Genomic DNA, 12,735 nt, shown 5'->3' with positions numbered 1-12,735 from the left:
TAACCAGACTCCTCCATGGCTCTGTGGCTGAAGAGTTCACTATATACAACACTTACTCATCATCAAGCCAGTCTATATCTGGAAAGAAATGTTTCAATATTCACCTCTCAGACTCACCAACATGGCCACCCACTGATGGCTCCAACCCTGGCGAGCTGCTCCCCCCATCACCCTCTCTCCACATTCCCCAAGTAAGGACTGATTGGAATCTCAACACTCTGTTCACTTTTCAACATACATCAAGATTTATACACCTGAGTCACAAACCCAGAATCCCTGTGATGTCCCCATTTTTACTTTATCATGAATATTATTACTATGGAAGGAGGAAATGCGCACGCGTGCACACACACACACACACACACACACACACACACACACACACACACACACACACACACACATTTTATAAACCCTCTGGTGACTGTTAACATATATGTGTAACGAGTATTTGAACCATTCTGCTTGATTTAGCTGCTGTCAAGTTTTAGCAAACAATAGCTGTAGGGCTCAAGTGTTGGACCGGGCATGACAGAGAGAAGCAGAGTGTAGTTTGAGATTCTTTCTTCCCTTAGAGAAATCACACAGGCTGGCGGCCTTACTGCAGACAATAATAAAAGGCACTAATTTACATGAGGAACAGATCATCAGAGAGAGCAAAACGAAACAAGTCTACCACCCACTAATGATGTGTCGGTCGCGAACGAAATGGCTCTTACACAGACACAGAGAGAGGCATGAATTTTCTTCAGTGTATTTCTGACATTCAGGATTTCTCTCGAACAAATGGCCATAATTTCCTAACCGTAGGGGCTAGAACGGTCATTCTGACACCGTTTTGTTCAGAAGAGATGGAGGAATCTTCAGGTGTTCATAATTCATAATTAAAGTATAAATTATTGAACATATATGACTTGCAATACACTGTAACTGAGTAGAGGCGAAGCAAAAACTGCCTTGACTTGCCCTCAAACAACATTTTGTAAATCTAAATCTATATCAGCATCAAAATCATTCTTTCACCATAAGAAACAGCAGGGGTTGGTGAACAGTCATGGAAATTTTCAGGGCTCTGTTGAAATCCATCAAAAAGATATGACGAGAGAAAAAAGTGCCTCATTTAGTTGAAGTTGAGTTTGAAATCTGAAGAAATCTGAGCGAGAAACAAATTTCCTACCCTCAAAAAAATGTAATTCATGACCAAACGGTAACAAGTGAGAAACAAATTCTTGAATTGTGAGCGTCAGGAGTGTCTGAAGATATATTGGCACAAGCCTCATGTCTCAACTTTGCTTTGTTAAGCAGATATGACAATTTGAAAATGTGTCTCATTAGAGAAATCCAGCGGTGATTTTGAACAAACTCTCCATTGACTGTCTATGGAGAGTTTTCAGACTTTGTGTTGACATTTTCTGAAAGCCAGCAAAAATACCTACGTTTTGATGTATAATTTGTGGGGGTTGAGTGGAAATTGAGCGAGTAGTAAGAAGTTGTTGGGACATGAAGAGAAAATTCAAAAAGCTCAAGTGTCCACTCTGAGTTAATTGCACAGCAACCATAACAACGCATGTATTTTCTGAAAAATCACAAAGCTGCAACTGGAAACTTAAAGAGGCATTAAATTAAAACGGTAACAGATATGAAAAAGCTGAATCATACATGAATAGCCCAATAATCTGAGAATGTTTTAAAGTTTGAATGGAGTTTCTACGTGAAAGTATAAGGATGTAGTTAAGTTTCAAAATCAAGCAAATTTTAGCAGAATTTTGGAAGTTTTCCATTCATTTTCCATGCCTGTGAGGCATTCACACAACTACACACTCCAAACACGCTGAACCAGCGGTCCCCAACCAGGGGCGGAGCGTGGGGGTGGCTTACGGGGCTTAAGCCCGGGTTGTTTTGTCAGAAGCCCGGGGTATTTTGGAGTGTAATTTTTTCATAGTTAGATGCCTGGCTGACAACTGTATAAAACAAAAAGTACACACAATATTCGAAGCACATAGTGCACACTGTGGGAATTTACGACTGTGCGTGAATCCCCCCCTGATATTGGTATGATCCAAGCTCAGGCACTAAGCGACTGAGCGAGGGGGCGGGGGGAGCTGCTGCCCGTGAGTGCGCTGTTGGAGAGACGGAGCCAGCCATACTAAGGAGAGCTTAAGTTTGAGCAGGTACCAAAGCAAATCATTCGTACCGTACAAATAATGTAAATATGACGGTGCATCACGAAAGATTGATATGAAACTGATCACTTGACCAATATTATTTTACTTGCTCTTCAAGTGAATCAACAAATGGCGAAATGAAAAGCCGAACAAATGCTATTTTTTAGAGAGTCTTAGCTTACGTGTGTTTATTTCATATTTTCAGTTCTTACCCTCCCCGACTAATTCGGTTTCAGTTATGTACTGAAATATAAGAATGGACATTAGAGGGTTCTTTCAAAGAAAAAACTCAGGTAAATGTTATTTTATATATTATGCTTTGTATGTTGTTCAGTATATTTCTATGCAAAACAAGAGGGATTTCAGTACACAGCAGGATATTCACATTTGTAACCAGATATTTACATACACTTTAGGGAGAAAACATAAAACATTTTTACTGTACAACATCAATTTAGAGTAAACTTTTGTTTTAGATAAATATTGAAATATATTTTGAATTAGTTAAATGTCAGAATAAAGAGAGACAGAGCTGTCTATTTTTTATCACTTTCATTAAATTTAGGAGTACATGTACACTAAGTTTATTGTTAATTAATAAGAAAACTCCAGACGATTCCATTCTGAGCTGAAGAAGCTTCTGATAGGTTAGTAGAGTCCATGTGAGTAAATTGGTGGCACAGCTGTGGATGCATATAAGGCAAAACACAGAGCCTGTTTCTTTGACATGGGAAAATCAAGAGATGTCAACCAAAACACCAGGAAAAGAATCGTGGAGCTCCATAAGTGTGGCTCAATTTGAATACAATTTGGTGCCATTTGCAATTAAAAAACACAGACAGTTTCTCTCTTTACTCTTAAAGTTAACAAATATGTTTTTATATTTATCAATCTAAAAAAATAAACATTTAGTCTGATTTGATGTTACAATTAAAAAAGTGTTTGTGTTTTGATCTGAAGAGTTTGTAAATATCTGGTTTCAACTGTATATTTGATGATTGTCAGCACAAAGAGGGAGAGAGAGGAGCAGAGATTGAGATGGAGAATGAGGACAGAACAGAGATGAACAAGAGCAGGTGAGACACACATGTTAGTCAAATGGTTGCTTACTAAAAGTATCACTGTATCATAGGTACTCATGTATCTCGTACCTAGTGTTTCTTTTTAGGTTTGCTATTTTTCAAATTCTATATTTATTAAGTTCTGCAGGCTTGTTTGCACAACAAGGCTAAATAATTATATAAACTTTTCTCAATCTAAATATTGTACTTTGGTAGAATTAAATAAATAAGTGTAGTGCAGGTCTATGATGATTTTTAGTGCTACTATCATCTAGTTCTGATTGTGGTTATGTCTTGGTTAAGTCCTCAGTAATCCTGCTTTTGAACTGTTGTAGTCCTGTTTTAATTCTGGATCAGTTCTGCGTCTGGTTGAATTGGGGTTTAGTCCCTGTGTCTTGATACAGCCCCGACTTCGTTCTGTCTTGCTGCTCAATTAAAAAACTAGTTTAAGGTGTCCTGCATGTGTGATATATATATTTCCCTATATGAAGTCATTCTTTTTTGAACAAAACTCAAAACAGAGCCTATTAATCTTTCAGTCATTTCTACACCCCCCCTCAAAAAAAAAAAAAAATCCCACATGCATACTACCCTTTAGGGCTAAGCCCCGGGTGTTTCAAATGTCTGGCTCCTCCTCTGGTCAGCAATACCCTGTTAATAGGTTATTGCTGACTCTCATTCATGTGCGTGCTACGGCTCCGCATGAGCGTGAGCCAATGAGAGTCCCAAGGCACTTTAGACCACAAAACATGCAATCTTGACTTTGTTCACAGATCATAACTGCATTTACGTTCAACATAGAAATTGTGCTTTGTGCGATGTATGTGTGAAAACAGTTAAATAGGGATGGGTACCGGTTCTGACGTAAATGGTAGTAACCAGACCAAAAAGCAGCGCACATTTCGGTGCTTTATATCGGTGCTTTTTTTCCTGAAATGTCATACACTTTGGATTCTAACCAATCATTTTATAGTTAACATTGTTATCTTTTTACAAAAAAAACAGCTAAACATGAAAGGTTTTTGGACAAAGTTTGTGTTCTCCATTCTTTAAGCACCGGTTCAGCACCGTTTCAAAAGTACCGGTTTGGTACTGGTATCGGATAAAACCTAAATGATACCCATCCCTACAGTTAAATACTGTGGCAACACGACAAACCTCATTAAAAAAAAATGGGGTGCTGCTCTCACTCAATGGGAATTGGCTCTTCTGATTCACTACATTGTTATGATTTAATCTTTGTTTTCTGAGTTACCTTTGTTGCAGCTGCTCCAGTTCCTTGATTGAAGAGGCAAGAGATGGAAAAGGGGCAGAGCGAGCTTTAATGGAGGACTGCAAATTGTCTCATTCCATAACTCGGGACCATGGGGGGGTTTGGAGTTCATTATGTTAGTTTCAGTTAGGTTTTGTGTGTTTTTGTCACGGCTGGGGCAGCAGTCGTGTGGTGGAGTTAAATGAGGACCCAAGATGCAAGAAACGTCTAGATGCAGGTGAGCGTTTTATTTACAAATGGTGAAATATACACAGAAACGAGGGTGGCGAGGACTGCACAAAGACAAGAACCTAAACTGGGAAAAACTAATAAACCTGGAACACGAGATGGAACAGAGAGACACACGGAGAGATACCAACTAACGCAGAGAAACACAGACGACGCGACGAGGAGCACAGGCAGACACACACTATAAATAGGTAATCAGGAAATGGCACACAGGAGGGGACACAGCTGGAACTAATGGGCATAACGAGACACAACCAAGTAAAACAGACTGTTTTACTACATGACTCGTGGACACGAACAGAGGAAAGACACAGGTAGGGCTGATAAAACACTTGAGCACTAAACACAAGAACCAAACCCTAAGAACTAATACCAAAATTAGAATAAACACTAGTGATGGGTAGATGAGGCCTCGTGAAGCGTTTCAACACATTCCCCAAACTGTATCGATACTGTGTCGACACAGTGTTGCTGTTTTTCTCCATACTGACACCTGCTGGACCTTAAAAATCATTGCAGGCAACTTACTTCAGACTTGCAACAGACACTAATTCAATGACCTAGTCATACTTGTATACACTGTAAGGTATTGTACTGTCCATGGAATCATTTTATATCTTTTACATTTCAAATATTGCGTCAGTGTTGCTGGACCCATCACTAATAAACACAAAAAACAAGGGTCGCTGGGTCAAATGACCCAGGATCATGACAGTTTTAACCCCTTTTTGTGGGCTGATCAGCCACTATTTAAGTTTCCCCTATGTCTCGTTAAGTTACCTCAGTTTTTTTGAGTTATCAGTATTGTTTGTCAACTTTGAGTAGAGTTCTGTTATTTTGACCTCTTTTATGGGCCAAGATTTTGATTCTTTTTGCATGATTTAACCAACTATGTTTTTGGGTTAAATAAAAAAAAATCCTTTCTTGGCCTTTAACCTGTGCCTAAGTTTCCGTCACTGCTCCGTCCATCACAGTATCTGATCGATACTTTGTTTCTCTCCCCCTTAAGTTCAGTAGGTATAACTAAATTGTATTAAATAAAGTTTTTAAAATTTTAATTTCAATCACAGCTCACACCCTGTATTTTCACTTCCCGGCAGACTCAAGACTATTTTGTCATACACTCTGGCAAACCCACACATGTGGTAAAACTGTGGGCAAAAGTGATTTTTGTCATGGCTGTGTGCAGGCAGGCAGGGGGATAGGACCCAAAATGCAGGACTCGGAGGCAGACGTGAACTCAAAATACACAGCTTTATTGCTGGAGCAACAGAACAGAAACTAAACTAAAGTGAGAATACAAAAAAATAAACTAAGCAGGCAGATGACCGGAACACACAGATAACCTGAGGGTGCGACATGACACTGAGCAAGGGCAAACACAGGGCTAATATACACAGGGAAGTAATCAGGGAATGGAAGACAGGAGGGAGACACAGCTGGGAGAGATCAAGGCTAATGAGACCGGGGGAGCAAAGCTGGACACACTGGCATAGTACACAACCTTTCAAAATAAAACAGGAAACAACAAACAAAGATGCAGACTAAGAAACACGGACTTTACACGGGCAGAATTAAACCTAAACTAAACATGAGACACAACCTAAGAGCTAATCCCTCACCAAGAATAACTGAACAAGTGCACTGTGCCACCTAATGGCCTGAACCTAGAATGGCAGTGTAGTAGTGCGAGTGCAAGTTAATGATGAAATGAATGGAACTAAATTTGAAATTAACAATGTTTGTTTTATGTCTCACTTTTTTATCTGTCTGTTTTAAATCGATTTCTATTGTTTCAAACCGCTATAAATCCAAACACATCATTTTGGGGTTGATGCAGCAGTGTTATAAATCTAATCATTGTACATAGTATCACTAGGAAGAAGCAGTGGATCACAAAACACCACATACAGTGTGTTGAAACTTTTGAAAAGTATATTTATTTTTGCCATTGAAATGGGTAGAAAGTTTACTTTTAGCAGTGCCAACATTAAACTGTGCCTCAGACCATTTAGGAGCTGTAGGTATCAAAATACTGCAAAAAATGGTTCAACGTGAACACAGTGAGGTTTGTCCATTCTGTGTAAGCTGAACTGCACCAACTGCAGACCTCGTGTTCAGTAATGATGGGCAAACAAATTATGGCAATAAATGTAGTTTACCGATTTGAGATAACCTGCACATGATACTTGTCTTGCTGATGCTGAATGCTCTCATGATACAATTGTTTACCAGTGTGAAGTTTGATTTCACTTCCAGATCTTGTTTTCCAGGCTATGATGGTGTGTATGCAGGCTCCTAGCAGAGCCAGGTTTTGAGGAAACTTAGTATGCAAAACACACTAACATTTTTTATTGCAGTGTTATAGGTCCGGGGTGGTGCTGCTCCAGAGGAGGAGACGCCTTGATGTTGCCTGGGACATGCTCTGGCTAACCTTTTTCTTTAAGACAGGAATCTAGGGTTGATGAGTTGACTCATGGGAGTGTCCATGCATCAAGAGGAGGGGTCCAGAATTACATGAATTACATGAAACTATGTTTTCTAAATTAGGATTTTTGCAGTGATTTGTGTGATTAACAGTTCATTTACAGGTATTGAGCCTATGCAAAGTGTTGCATCCATGTTCAGATGAGGCTTTGATGGCCTATAAGTGAAGTTCACTGAACTAAGGAGTGTTATTTGATGATGGTTGACATGCTTTCCAAATAGACGTTTTTCCTCCTAGCAAGGAAATATAGGTGCAGCAGTCAGAGTGTTGCTGAAAGGAATCTCCTGAGAAATCTTCAGAGGCCCAGTGAGAAGCAAGAACCATTCCAGGCATAGCTGACAGCCCAGGCAGTGGTTGAGGTCAAAGGTCGAGCTGGATGGGGACCACGAAACTGCGTTGGAATGAGAGCTGTGCCAAGGGGGCTTTCCAGAGGCCAACAGAGGAGATTGTGGACAACAGATGGGAACCTGAAGGATGAGGGGAGCGTGCCACGCTCCATCGACAGCGCAGAGGGAGTTCGAGGATGGCATCATGATTCTGTGAAAAGCACAGGAACCAGAAGCTGTGGAGGTGATGACAGCAGTTTCCTATGAACATCACCTAATGCTGTGTCACTGTACTATGCATACGATGACACTCTGAAGACTGCTGGGATCATAAGAACAGTAAGATGACTGGATCCAACACCCTTTCCACAGAGGAATTTTCCTGGAGAGGATGGACAACTGAGGAGTCATAAGTATCCCCCACAAGATAAAGGCCTGAAGTGAGGTGATGGGGGTTGATAAAGGCCATAAAACAGGAGGGCTGACGAGGCCTGAGGCCTGCAGCTTTCAAGATAGCTGAGACCCATGTTTGAATGTCATTCTACATACATTTGGACTCTGGTCCTGTGGACAGTGATGGGAACAACTGGAAGGGACATCTACGAGGCACTGCAGAACTTAACTGCTCTGCAGAAATATGTGGCAGACCACACATCAGGAGGAGACGCGTCACAAGGCTGGATAGCCTGGTTGACATCTGGACCATGGTGGAATATGTTCTTAAAGTTTTGACTCCCATTCTTACATTGTTGGCATTGTTTTGCTTGGTTATAGGTTGCATCCTGCCATGTGTAAGATCGATGGTGAATAAAATGATTGCTAACACCTTTACCAACTTTATATTGTTGCAGCAGAGTGACATGGATGCTAAGGCTAATGTGTGTGTATGAAATGAAGCCTGCACTGAAAATGTTGACAAGTGGTGTAGAGCTGAAGATATATATACGCCGTATAGCCTTAAAAAATGACAAAAGATCAGGGGGTGGGCAACTCCAGGCCTCGAGGGCCGGTGTCCTGCAGGTTTTAGATGTGTCCTTGATCAAACACAGCTGATTCAAATGGCTAAATTACCTCCTCAACATGTCTTGAAGTTCTCCAGGGGTAATGAACTAATCATTTGATTCAGGTGTGTTGACCCAGGGTGAGATCTAAAACCTGCAGGACACCGGCACTCGAGGCCTGGCGCTGCCTACCCCTGGTTTAGATGAACTGCTGGACTTACAGACCAGCAGGTTTAGGGAAGTCATTTATGGGGTCACACACTGACCCACCACACATACACACATACTTACACAACGCACAGGCAAGGTACTCTTTGTGTGTATGTATACGTCATATGTTAATGAACCTATGTATGTTCATGTGAGCTCAATAAAAGAACAATGTTACGGGGAAGCGGACGAGGGCGACTGGGGTCAAGTGAAGGAACGTCGCTTGTCGTAGTTCTCTCCCTCATGCATGAGTAACACGAAGAACTTTGCCTACTTGTGTCCTGCTTTTGCTGTGTAATCAAATTGTCCTTAACGTTCCAGCGAATAAGTTTACGCTACAAACCTATCATTAATATTTCTAAATTGTATAATTTTGACAGGATATAGTTTTATGAAGAGCAAAATATTTAAAGTTAAAGTTTATTTTTTTAAGTTTATTTAATCTGGAATAATATTCCTGTCTGTTTTTATTCATATTTATGTTTAAAAAACATTGTTTTTCTGTGTTCAATAAATGTTTATCTTGTTTGGCCCCCGACCTAAAGCGTGCCTTAAGTTTTGGCCCCCTGTGCAATTGAGTTTGACACCCCTGTTTTAAACCCTTTGGAGAGAATGAAATGTAAGTCGTCCTTTCTTTATCCAGGATTCAAATGTTTTTAGGGAAAAAGTCTCATCATATGTGCACCATCTGAAAGTTTCAGCATAATTTGTATTTTATATAATTTGACAACTTTCTGCCATAATTTCAATGTAAAACTTTTCCAGTTCAATTTTATGTCTAATTTGTCTGCAGGAAATCCATCTGCAATAACTGCTTGAAGTGTAATATTGGTGCATAATTCAAATTCAGATTTTTTCCATTATCCTTGTAGTCTTTGTTGTCCTGCAAGGTAGTAGTTTCTTAAGCATGGTAGAGCCATCCCTCCTCTTTCTTATCCTTGATGCAGAACACTGAAATGATTCTAGGTTTCATAACCTGCCAGATGAATTAGGAAATCTATTTGTCCCACTCTGTAAACTCATTATCACTTACTTCTACCGACAGTGTTCAAAAATATATAAAAGATAATATATAAAAGACGAGGAAGGATATTCATCTTCATTTTTAAATAGTATAAGGTTCCATCTTTGAGAGTTTAAGTTTAAATAATCAGCAATTATATCAGATACAATGTCAGGCACATACCACAATGTGCCCGTGCACATTGTGCAAAAATATCATTTTGCACAATTATAAGTGAGGGTGGAAGATGATCGTAACAGATGGCAGAGAGAGGGGAATCTTTCCCTGACATTTGCATGCTTTTTTCAAACAAACATGATCGACATAAACTTGTGCAGCTATTCGCTGTGAATGGCAGGTGTGGCCATTCATTCCTTTGAGGCACTGCCTCGCTTTTTCTGTCATTTCCACATAAATTCTATGTTTACTTTAAAACTCCCTGTTATTGATGTGAGTTAATGTGAGTCTTAAAGTGTCTGACCTGAACCACAATGTTAGAAAGTTGTGTCCAAAAGAGGAAAGTAAAAATTGTTTTAAAAATACTCAGTCAGTGAAAATAGCTGACAGTGATATGACCCGTACCACATACAGGAGAAGACCCACAACATTGTCAAACTCATTTCTTTTTAACAAAACAAGCCAGAGATGTTTCAGTGTGAGAATAAAACCTGAAGTCTTTCCAATTCTGTATTTATGTTTACAGCCTTACATGCAAATTCTTACATACAAAGCAACATTTTTACATTTAATTTTAAATCTTTACCAAGGACATAATAAAAATGCAAAGGCATAATTTACAGTGGTTCCCAGCATTAAGCACCACTTAATGATCAAAATAACAAAGAAGGTAGAAAAACAAATGTATTTTTGGTTCATCAGGCTGAGAGTGAGAATGACTTGAAGGGATTTCACAGTTATGTACAAGAATTACAGATCCTTCCATCGTCATTTTTTTTTCTAAAATGTATCTTGAATAAAAACACTTTTGATAACAAAACAAATACATGCTAACTTGTTTTGACTAAATATGATGATGTGGGAACTTTCAGGCTAAATATCTTTAGCCTGAGTCTCTGTCACGGTTCTGGGTCCGTTGGACCCAGTATTTTGAGTTTATTGTGTTTTGGTTCACTTTTGCATCATGGATTATTCTTTGTTTCTCTGGTACTTTGTGTTTCAGTTATCTTGGTGTTTTGGATTGTTTCTCATTCTCTTGTTGTGATGTTTATTATTATTATTATTATTATTATTATTATTATTATTATTATTATTATTATCATTATTAGAGTTTCATGTTTCTATTATCCATGTTTTAGGAATGGTGGTTTCATGTATAGTTCAGTTCAGAGGAGGAGCCAGACATTTGAAACACCCGGGGCTTAGCCCTAAAGGGTAGTATGCATGTGGGATTTTTTTTTTTTTTGAAGGGGGGGGGGGGGGTGTAGAAATGACTGAAAGATTAATAGGCTCTGTTTTGAGTTTTGTTCAAAAAAGAATGACTTCATATAGGGAAATATATATATCACACATGCAGGACACCTTAAACTAGTTTTTTAATTGAGCAGCAAGACAGAACGAAGTCGGGGCTGTATCAAGACACAGGGACTAAACCCCAATTCAACCAGACGCAGAACTGATCCAGAATTAAAACAGGACTACAACAGTTCAAAAGCAGGATTACTGAGGACTTAACCAAGACATAACCACAATCAGAACTAGATGATAGTAGCACTAAAAATCATCATAGACCTGCACTACACTTATTTATTTAATTCTACCAAAGTACAATATTTAGATTGAGAAAAGTTTATATAATTATTTAGCCTTGTTGTGCAAACAAGCCTGCAGAACTTAATAAATATAGAATTTGAAAAATAGCAAACCTAAAAAGAAACACTAGGTACGAGATACATGAGTACCTATGATACAGTGATACTTTTAGTAAGCAACCATTTGACTAACATGTGTGTCTCACCTGCTCTTGTTCATCTCTGTTCTGTCCTCATTCTCCATCTCAATCTCTGCTCCTCTCTCTCCCTCTTTGTGCTGACAATCATCAAATATACAGTTGAAACCAGATATTTACAAACTCTTCAGATCAAAACACAAACACTTTTTTAATTGTAACATCAAATCAGACTAAATGTTTATTTTTTTAGATTGATAAATATAAAAACATATTTGTTAACTTTAAGAGTAAAGAGAGAAACTGTCTGTGTTTTTTAATTGCAAATGGCACCAAATTGTATTCAAATTGAGCCACACTTATGGAGCTCCACGATTCTTTTCCTGGTGTTTTGGTTGACATCTCTTGATTTTCCCATGTCAAAGAAACAGGCTCTGTGTTTTGCCTTATATGCATCCACAGCTGTGCCACCAATTTACTCACATGGACTCTACTAACCTATCAGAAGCTTCTTCAGCTCAGAATGGAATCGTCTGGAGTTTTCTTATTAATTAACAATAAACTTAGTGTACATGTACTCCTAAATTTAATGAAAGTGATAAAAAATAGACAGCTCTGTCTCTCTTTATTCTGACATTTAACTAATTCAAAATATATTTCAATATTTATCTAAAACAAAAGTTTACTCTAAATTGATGTTGTACAGTAAAAATGTTTTATGTTTTCTCCCTAAAGTGTATGTAAATATCTGGTTACAAATGTGAATATCCTGCTGTGTACTGAAATCCCTCTTGTTTTGCATAGAAATATACTGAACAACATACAAAGCATAATATATAAAATAACATTTACCTGAGTTTTTTCTTTGAAAGAACCCTCTAATGTCCATTCTTATATTTCAGTACATAACTGAAACCGAATTAGTCGGGGAGGGTAAGAACTGAAAATATGAAATAAACACACGTAAGCTAAGACTCTCTAAAAAATAGCATTTGTTCGGCTTTTCATTTCGCCATTTGTTGATTCACTTGAAGAGCAAGTAAAATAATATTGGTCAAGTGATCAGTTTCATAT

At 38.6% G+C, this 12,735-nt stretch overlaps 2 protein-coding genes across 2 annotated transcripts in view; one reads left to right on the top strand and one right to left on the bottom strand.

The window, feature by feature from the left end:
* LOC146667507 (cell adhesion molecule CEACAM5-like) overlaps positions 1 to 12,735 on the top strand; it is a 104,068-nt gene that overhangs the window by 12,513 nt on the left and 78,820 nt on the right. The window lies entirely within an intron of this gene.
* Positions 1 to 12,735, bottom strand: part of LOC146667512 (uncharacterized) — a 66,126-nt gene that overhangs the window by 53,044 nt on the left and 347 nt on the right. The window contains exon 2 of the mRNA XM_085408335.1: positions 11,731 to 12,601. The gene's annotated coding sequence lies outside the window, so the exon portion shown is untranslated. The remainder of the gene's footprint in view (positions 1 to 11,730; positions 12,602 to 12,735) is intronic.

The sequence above is a fragment of the Rhamphochromis longiceps genome, linkage group LG6 (assembly GCF_057381845.1).
Source record: "Rhamphochromis longiceps isolate RC_006_pf linkage group LG6, R_longiceps_female_GT1.1, whole genome shotgun sequence".
NCBI lineage: Eukaryota > Metazoa > Chordata > Actinopteri > Cichliformes > Cichlidae > Rhamphochromis > Rhamphochromis longiceps.
This window is presented reverse-complemented; position numbering and strand designations above follow the sequence as displayed.